Source organism: Odocoileus virginianus, chromosome 4 (genome assembly GCF_023699985.2).
Source record: "Odocoileus virginianus isolate 20LAN1187 ecotype Illinois chromosome 4, Ovbor_1.2, whole genome shotgun sequence".
NCBI classification, from domain to species: domain Eukaryota; kingdom Metazoa; phylum Chordata; class Mammalia; order Artiodactyla; family Cervidae; genus Odocoileus; species Odocoileus virginianus.
Window position 1 is genome coordinate 7,887,748 of NC_069677.1, and position 10,525 is coordinate 7,898,272.

Sequence of the window (10,525 nt, forward strand, 5' to 3'; positions counted from 1 at the left end):
ATTATTAGGAAGGCAAGCCAAGAATGTATTAAATTCTAAGATTGTTGTAGAGATTTTGAACAGATGTCTAAGTAGTTGAAGTAACATAGCCATATTATATCTTGCCTCTGTGACATTTTTATCATTTGATTTAGGGAAGCATCCTCCTGTTTAGCCTGGCGTTCTTAGCATGCTCCTATAAATAACAGTACTCTTTCACTTTCATCTAATCCTCTCCATATGCTGCATGCTGTACTTGTGGATTCCATACATTTGCAGTTTTGACACACGGTGGTACTATATATCCGTTTTTATCAGATCTGCTTACACTGAGAAACACATACCATTTCATTGCTTAAATCAGTTTCATTTCTCCAAGTTTCAGTAAGATCTAAGAAATTATATTTATCTGTGTGGTGGATGCTATGATGTACCACCCATTCCCCTTTAGGAATAAAGGAAGTATTACTCAGCTATTGGGAATGACTCCGAAGCTGGTCTTCACCTGTCAGTCTCTTTGAGAATGGTCTCAGTTGAGGAGAGCTGTGTCATCTCCCAAGGCCATTACCCTTCCAGAGTAGGCTGCACTCAGTGACTGACCAGTGTGGGAATAAAGCCCAGTCCCTCTTGCCTCTGTTCAGGCTAGCTCTGGAGGGTCATCTCAACAAGGTGGTGAGACATTCCGTTGAGGCGGCAATGAAACTCCCCTTGTTCCTTTGCTCAGTTCTGCTCCTTCCCTTCCAGTTCACAGGTATTAATCCTAAGAGCACTCCCTAGTCAGCATCCTGCAAGCTGAACTCCATCTCAGCATTTGTTTCCTGAGAAGTCCAACCTGGGACAATTTGCATGTCTTAAAGTTTCAGCTATATTGTATTATCTCATACACTGAAACATGACAAAATGAGCCTTAAGTATTATTCTCAGCCTGGCTCTCTGTAATTTTCTTCAAATTACTGGGCTTCTTTTTCTCCAAGAGTGAATCTTCTTTCTACACCACTCATATTAACGACCATTTCTGTAATTTAGAAGTTTCTTCTAAGTCTTTTTCTCCCTTCCCTTCAAACTTCATGTGGAGCCCTTTGGCTAGTAAGCTTTGTCCCTAAAACTTTTTTTCTAATCTTCCTAACAGGCGTCACTTGTTTTGCCAGAAATCTGTCATTTTGGAATTATAAATCAGAGTTGAGAAGAAAAAGTATTGACACCATCTTCTGAGATACCTATTCACTTCCAGTAATCTTAATCTTTCAAAGGCACAACTTTCAAGTGGAAGAGCTAAGACAGTGCTGGTCCATTCAGTCCTCTGCCTGAAACCCTCCCCACCAGCAGCTCAGGGTCCGCTGTCTGAGGGGATCCAGAGTGAGGCACTGCCCCTCAGTGGGCTCTGTCCTCGGAAGTGTGCTTGGGGGCCAGAGACCCCAGTGTGTTAGTTTGGGTCCTCCGGGAAGTGCAGTGGGTCAGAATCAAGAGTTCAAGAGTCAGGATAAAGGGGGTGGAAGCAAACTAGGGCAGGGAAAGACCTCAGACTGTGAGGTAGTTCTGACAGCTGTGAAAGGAAAGTAGAGAAGAAGCATAATTGGGCGGAGAGAGCTGCGACTGTGCTGCAGACCTAACCACCTTGTACATACACAACAAATAAATGGTACCGATTCAGGCAAAGACAGGAACAGGATTCACTGCAAGTCTCACAACATCTTCCTCAGGGAGTATTCTCAGTCTTAAATTCTTCCTTATAAATAAATGATTTTATTAGTAGTAGTGGTTAATACTCATCGCTGATGTTGTTCAGCAGCTAAGTAGTGTCCAACTCTGCGACCTCACGGACTGCAGCACACCAGGCTCCTCTGTCCTCCACTCTCTCCCAGAGTTTGCTCAAATTCATGATAGTGATTACTATCCAGGGACTCTTCTGCACATCTTAGAACCATACAAGAACCCATTCGCTCTTCACAACAATAAACTCTATTTAGTGGGTACTACTGTTTCTTACATTTTGCAGACAGGAAAACTGAGGGAAAGAGAAAGTGCAATGACTTTTCCAAGGTCATATAACCTAGTGGTCCCCAATCTTTTTGGCACCAGGGATCAATTTTGTGGAAGACAATTTTTCTATGGACCAGGGGCAGGGGAATGGTTCAGGATGATTCAAGTGCATTACATTTATTGTGCACTTTGTTTCTATTATTATTACATTGTGATATATCATGAAGTTATTATACAACTCACCATAATGCAGAATCAGTGGGCAGCAGCTATAAATACAGAGGAAACTTCACTAGATCACCCACTACTCACTTCCTGCTGTGAGCATGGTTCCTATCACAGTTGGGGACCCCTGATACAACCAACAAAAGGTGAGGCCAGGGTATAGATGATATCAGCTGGGTACAACCCACCTAGGAACCCCTAGACTACGACACCCAGGGAAAGATTCATCAAGCCTCCCTATGGTGCCTTAAGAAAACTTAAAAGAAGAGTAAAAAATACATGGTTACCCGATAAAGAATACATGGTTACTTGGTATGCCACACCTTTTCACAAGGGCTGCTGACTCTGGGGCTTCTGAGAAGGCTCTTTTAAGACTGAAAACTGGTTTTCTTCTAAATTTTTACTTCCCCCTCCTCCTTCCTAAGCAGCCTTGGCCTATTAGCAAAGCAATTAACACCTGGAAAGGAGTTCACTACCCCAGTGGCATTCTACAATAATTTATTTCTTTCCACCTGTTTGCTAAGCCTATTCAGTGAGTCTCTTGGTTCAGGTACCTGTGAGAATCCTCTTAAATTCACTTTAGTTTTTTGTAAATTTTTTTTCAACCCTTAGGAAACAAGCAAAGCAGTGAATGCTTAGTAATAAATTAACATGAAAAGTGCACTAATTCATTTTAGAAAGATTTTTCTACTGGAAGCTTTTTCCAGTTAACCTTCCATCTCCCATTACAGAAAATTAAATTAACAAGAATGTCCAATTCCCCGAGCAAGCTGGTCAATTCATATTTCAATGTAAAGCAAAGTTAATATTTACGGTCGTTAATCTAATTTTTCTCTAGAGAGTCTATTCATTTGATTAATGTTTCTCCTTGTAACTCTCTCACTTACCTTGTGAATCCCTCCAATCCAGTTTTCTCCTTGTCTGAGAATGAGTTATGAATTTCTGCCCTGAGTATAAGAAAATGTTCATGCAAGAGGTCCATAGCATACATATCACAGAGGAGCTACTCATGGGACAAGGAAATCCACATCATTTTTCTCGTCATCTAAAGCAGGGTAGTTAGACATCCATGAAATTTTGGTTAGTGTACCAGCACTGGATGGACAATACTGATTGGTAATAATATTGTATGATATATGGTATCAGTTGTTCGGTTTTACTGTGAACCCAATGCCATGTCCTTTCACCAAGTTTGTGGATGTAGTAAGTTTCCTCAAAGCTTGTGGAGCATTCTCTAGGTTCCAGGGAAGCGAGGGCCATGTTTCCCAAATCATAGTCCATAATGATCTTTGAGTTTAGACTGATGGGGTATAATGGCGGCAGTCTTTGGCCAAATTCAGAGCAACTCTGCCAAACAACCCAGTAATACAAGGGTGTGGTGTACGTAGCACATAACCCCCAGGGTCATCTGGACTGTATCCCCTTGAGGGTTCACACTGTGGCATCACTCGGGGTAGGAGACTAAACTTCATGCCTATCTGCCTGCTGCCTCTGGCTGGCCTTCCCGTGGTGCCAGACCCCTGGGGATGGGGGGACACAAGAATAAGGGAGTCACGGCAGTCCTGCCCACTGCCTCATAACAAGTGCCGTCCTCTCCACTCCTGCACAAGGCAGCAGCGCCACACCAGGGCTTACTGCCCTCCTTGCTAACCTCCAGAAGTCAACAGTAGCATTCTCCAGTCATTTTCATTTGGTAAAGTGGCCCAGAGGTGAGACTGGGAAGAGGCCCAGGACTAAGGACTGCCTGACAAAATGGAATGCAGAGTTCAAGGAGAGGCAGCAGGGCTGTCTGAGTGAGAGACGGTCCCAGTGTAGGTATGTGACTGGTGACTTGACCTCTTCTAGTCAGCACGAGCTTCTCTGAAATGGGCTGGAGAGCCCTGTGAGCCGTTCACAAGACCAGGAACTATATTACTGAGAAGCCCTGTGAGCTGCTGACAAGAAGAGTAAACAACCAATGCCTGCCCTCTGCCATCTTCTATTTATAAGGAGAAACTTGGGTGATTTTTCACTGACTGAGTTTCCACGGGCTGCCCTCCCCAGTGTTCTGGTGAGTACCCTGTGAGAATCACTCATGTTGTTAGCTCTCACCTGATGGGAAGTCAGAAAACTCCTTTTTGGCCAAAAGGAAGAAAAAGAAGACGCCTGCCTCAGACATTTGTGCCACTCTCTGACGGACCAGGTGGGTCAGGAACTAACGTGGCTCAGCTGCCCTGGCCTGGAGGTAGTCCTGTCTGACTGCCTGTGGGATGTTCTGACTGAGGAGGGACTAACTGTCTCAAGCACAAGCCATTACATTTCAAGGGGGACCTCAGTTACATCAGAGTGCATGCCATCTGGATGTCTCCTCTTTTGGTCTTTAAAGGAATCTGTTAATCTGGCAGTGGTTCCAAATTTCCTCAACTGGAAATCTTATTTGGGTCAAATCTTGTGCCATATCACTCCAACTGCCCTCTCAGTTGTTGTTTAGTCACTAAGTCGTGTCCGACTCTTTTGCAACTCCATGGACCACAGCCTGCCAGGCTCCTCTGTCCATGGGATTTCCCAGGCAAGAATATTGGGGTAGGTTGCCATTTCCTTCTCCAGGGTATCTTCCCGACCCAGGGATCGAACCCATGTCTCTTGGGTCAGCTGCATTAGCAGGTGGATTTTTTTTTTTTACCACTGAGCTTCCTGGTAACTTCTTGCCCCCTCAGTAGCTGGAAACAAAACCAAAGCAGAGCATCTAAGGTGTTGGGAATCAAATGTCCACCATACCTAAGGACAGCCTGTTAGGGTGCATCCTGCAGAAACATTTAATCTTCTAGGTAATACAGCCTAGACCCAAAACCAGCTGGGAGATGGGGAAAGTTGGCCCTTCCAATGGTCACAAATTAGGGTGACTTACCTAGGCTTCACTCTCACAGAAGGTCAGAGAAGCCTACCCCCAGGAAAGGAAATAAGCCATTTTCAGTTTTGCCCCTCCTAAACTGGAAGACAGCTTAGAGATTTCCTGGGCATGGCCGGGTTTTACCGTGTCTGAATCCCTATGATCTAATAGCTTGGTCTCTGTATGAAATGTTAAAAGGAAAAGGCGATGATCCTTTTGAATGGAATTCAGAATGTGAAGGGGCCTTTCAAGAATTGGAAAAGCAATTACTTTAGGCCACTGCCGTGGCCCTCCCAGGTTTAGCTAAATCCTTTGACCTTCACATTCACAAGAGAAGGGGACTTGCCTTTGAGGTTATTAGCTCAAAAACTGGGATCACTTACTGAGGTGGTTGCTTATTTCTTTAAACAATTGGATCAAACTGGTAAGGGACAGCCTTTTTGCCCATGGGCAGTAGCAGCTACTACAACCCTGCCAAAGGAGGCTGAAAAGCTTAATGTTCAGTCAGTCAATCATTATATGGACTCCACAACAGGTTCAGCTGTGGTAAGTTCTAAGGGAATAGAATGGCTATCCCTCAGAAGGTCAAGTCCAGACAATCCATACCTAAAAACCTAACACATGTTAAATCCTGCCACCCTGCTACCCACAGAAATGGGGCTCCTGGGGCATAATTGTATAGAAACCATACACACCATCTATTCCAGTTGCCCCAACCTAGGAAGTGGTCCTCTCCCAAGTGCCGAAGAGGACTGGTTTACAGATGGAGCAGTTTTATGAGAGAAGTGAAAAGTTTAGTGGGATACGCATTAGCCTCCCTGACCCAAGTCATAGAGGCACTATCCCCAGGGACTTCAGCCCAAAAGGCCAACCTGATTGCCCTCACTCAGGCCTCAGAGCTCAGGTCAGGGGAGACCTTGAATGTTTATACAGATTCTCAGCATGTGTATGCCATCCTACACACACAGGGCTATTTGGGAAGAAAGAGGTATGCTCACTGTGGAGAATAAACAGGCAAAACAAGGCTTAAGTGTATTGATGCTCTTCAAAGCAGTAAAGCTTTCAAAAAGGTGGCAGTCATCAGAAGGGGGATATAGAGGTTATAAAGGGAAACAACAAAGAAGATGCAACTGCCAAAAGGGTGGCCCCCAAACCAGTAATTTGGCAACTATCCCTCATACCTTGAAGGCCAGCTCCATCCAATTACTCTCCAATCTACACAAAGGAAGAATAAGAGCCCGAAAATGGAGTTTCAGTAGAGCTCTAGGAGGCCATGGGCAGTTAGTTAATGAACATGGGTGATACTTCTTTCCTCAAACTTCAGCTTGTCCAGCTGCCAGGGAGGTTTATAAAGGAACTCATTATGGGAGGGTAGCTCTATATAACTCATCAGCTGAGATCATGGTAACTCCAGGTGTGAAAAGTATCATCAGTCAGATGGTTGAGAGGTGCCCCATCTGCACAATGAACAACTCCAACACCAGACTCCATCCCCTCCCCCAGATAAGGCCTGTCAGACCAGTCAGACATATCCTGGGAAAGACTGGAAGGCTGATTTCACTGTCATGCCAAGAGCATCTGGCAACTTCAGGTATCTCTTGGTGCTAGTGGATACATTTTCAGGGTGGGTAGAAGCATTCTCCACTAGACCTGAAACTGCAGCCAAAGTGGCTAAATAGTAAAGGAAAATAATCCCCAAGTTTTGACTCCCAGGATCCCTACAAAGTAATAATGGTCCAGAATTTGTGTCTCAAGTGATGAAGAGATAAGGAGTCCATATAATGGACCTTGCACTCATCCTGGGGGCCCCAATTGTTGGGGAAAAAGAGAGATCCAGTCAGAACTTGAAGCAGGCCTTTAGGCAAGTTGTGTCAAGAAACACAAGAAAATTGGGTTAAGTTGCTTCCATTTGCCCTGTTCCTTATTCAGTTAACTCCATGAGATAAAGTTAAGTGCTCACGAGAGAGGGGACATATATATACTTATGGCTGATTCATATTGGTATATGGTAGAAATCAACACAACATTGTAAAGCAATTATCCTCCAATTAAAAATAAATTTAAAAACATGAGAAAAAAAAGTTCAGTGCATTTGAACTCATGTATGGTCGACCTATTCCCAAGCCTGAGGGAAGGGACAGAAACCTTAACTGCCTTGAAATGGAACAACTCAAGTGTGCCCTTCAGGTAGGAGAAACCATGAAAGCCCTCATGAAATAGAGTAACCAGGTGCTGCCTGCACCCACTGCCCTGGCACTACACTACTTCTGGCAGGAGACTGGGTAACCTAAAAATCTAGAAAAGTGGCAGCCTGCAAGTCCAATTCATTCCTAAGGAGAATGGACCCCACTTGGTGATCCTAACCACCCATTCCATCCTGAAGTTGCCAGGGTCACTCTGTGGTTACATCACATGAGTGCAGAGGCCCCCAAGCCCCAACCTCTGGAGGAACAACCTGGGACAATGAAACACCTTGACTATTCGTGAGAACCTCTCTGACCTGAGGCTTCTCTTGCAGAAAACAACAAAAGTGTGATCAGGGATATTCAGGCCTTGGCAATGAGCCTCAATGTCAGGGCACACTTAGCCTATAGGCAAAAGACCTAGATGGGCTTCCCAGGTGGTGCTAGTGGTAAAGAACTCACCTGCCAATGCAGGATATGTAAGAGACTTGAGTTTGATTCCTTGGTTGGGAAAATCCCCTGCAGGAGACATGGCAACCCACTCCAGTATTCTTGCTTGAAGAATCCCCATGCACAGAGTCTGGTGGGCTACAGTCTACAGGGTTGCAAAGAGTCGGACACAACTGAGTGTCCAACACAACACAAAAGACCTAAATAACGGCATTTTTAGGAAAACAATTTTAATGTGATCATATTCTCTTGTGATAACAATTTCAATGTGATCACATTCTTTTGGGCCATGTATTTTGAATTAATTGATTAGTTAATTAATTTCTATTAACATATAGTTGATATTCAGTATTATATTTTACAGGCATACAATACAGTGATTCATAATTTTTAAAGGTTGCATGTGTGCTAAGTCACTTTAATCCTGTCCAGCTCTTTGCACCTCACTGACTATAGCCTGCCAGGCTCCTCTGTTCAGTTTTCTCCAGGCAAGAATACCAGAGTGGGTTACCATGCTCTCCTCCAGGGAATCTTCCTGACCCAGGGATCCAACCAGGGTCTCTTGCACTGCAGGTGAATTCTTTACAGTCTGAGCCACCAGTGATACTGCGAAAGTTAGACAAAAGATGGTGGCCCAGGGATTCCAACAGTCAGGGCTGAGGTCTGGTGAGCCTCAAATGCACCTAAAGGCAGCTGAGAAGTCCTGCTCATCTACCCGGGGGTATGACATTGCCCAAAATCAACAGAAAGCAGAAGATGGACCTGAGCCCCTCAACACCCCTCAAGAATGAGGAGCTGGACAAAAGACAGAAGAGAGATTTGTCACTGGCAAAGCCCACTAACAATTCCCAGGCAATAAAAATAGAATGTGGTAGTAACATAGAGTCTAACCTTTTTCTTTTCCTCTGTGCTTCATCCAGTTTCACTTGCTTACAGGGTGCTGTGTGCAAAGGTCTTGTTCCCAGCACTTCAAACAAGTTCCTAGGTTGAAATGGCTGCACCAGTACCTCAGCTCAGGGGTGTGTACAAAGACTGCTCATAACACTCAATTCAAGGTGGCGGCAGAGTGCCGCAGTTAGAGACGCTGCTCTCCTCGTGGTGACCTGGGCCGGAAGGGGCAGAGCTGCGCATGCCTTGTGAGAACTCTGCCCCGTCTCAGCTGATTAAATCCATATAAAGCAGCACCCTCCCCTCCCCCACGGTTGGTCTTCTGGGGAGAGAAGGGGCTCTAGGACTTGAGCTCACATCTTGATTCTTTGATCAAGTAACGAAGCTTCCCTACGCTTCTGAACCAAACTGTAACTTGTTCTATCAGTGTTAGTGACACCAGGCAAAAGGACCTTTGTTGGGGGACTAACTTGGGAGGGTTGGTTAACAAAGACAGTTTTGGAAAAAAGCAAGGTTAAAAGATCCATACTACCCAGTTTCACAACTTCCTAGAAGTCTTATTAAATCAGCTCTGTGGTACTGGTAAGAAGATGGGTATATAGCAGTCAAAACTGCAGTATTCGTAAAAAGATAAGTAGGTAGATCAGTGAAGCAGAATAGAGAATCCAGAAATAAACCCACACAAATATGATCTATTGGGTTTTGACAAAAGGGTAAATGCAATTCAATGGAAGAATAGTCATTTCAACAAAAGGTGCAGGAATGGGGCTTACCTGGTGGTCTAGTGGCTAAAACTCCTAGCTCCCAGGGCAGGGGGCTTGGGTTCAATCCCGAGTCAGGGAACTAGATCTGGCATGCCACAACTAAGACCCAGTGCAGCCAAATAAATGAACAAATATATTCTTTAGAAAGGTGAAGGAACAACTGGATACCCAAATGCCATGAAAGTGAATCTCAAACCATGCTCCAAACTATACAAAAGGTAACCCCAAATGGGTCATGGGCCTAAATACAAAAGGTAAAACTATAAAACTTTGAAGAGAAAACAGAGGAGAAAATCTTGGTGAGTTTGAGTTAGACATAGAGTTCTTAAATAGGATAGCAAAAGCATGATTCCCAAGAGAAAAAAATTAATAAATGGAACTTGATAAAAATTTCAGTCAGTTTAGTTCCATTGCTCAGTCATGTCTGACTCTTTGCAACCCCATGGGTTGCAGCATGTCAGGCTTCTGTGTCCATCACCAACTCTCAGAGCCTGCTCAAACTCATGTCCATTGAGTTGGTGATGCCTTCCAACCATCTCATCCTCTGTTGTCCCCTTCTCCTCCTGCCCTCAATCTTTCTTCCAGTGAGTCAGTTCTTCGCATCAGGTGGCCAAAGTATTGGAGCTTCTTCAGCTGCAGAATCAGTCCTTCCAATGAATATTCAGGACTGATTAACTTTAGGATTGATGGTTTGATCTCCTTGCAGTCCGAGGGACTCTTAAGAATCAAAATTTAAAGCACTGCAAAGATGAGTTGTAGATGGGGGGAAATATTTGCATATCACAAATCTGACAAAGGATTTTTATCCAAAGTATATAAGAAATTCTCTAAATTCAACAGTAAGGAAGGAAACAACTGGAAGAAATGGACAGAAGATTTTAACAGATATCTCATTAAAGAAGTTAATAGATGGGTGTCAAATAAACACATGGAAAGGTATTCAATATCATTATTTGTTATGGAAATGCAGATTAACAAAAAACTGGGTGTTTGTGCTAAGTCGCTTCAGTTGTATCTGATTCTTTGCTACCCTATGGACCATAGCCCTCCAGGCAAGAATACTGGAGTGAATTGCCATGCCCTCCTCGAAGGCATCTTTCCCAGGATCAAATCCACATTGGCAGGTGGGTTCTTTACCACTAGTACCACCTGGGAAGCCCATGAGAATGGGTTATTAGAATGTCTAA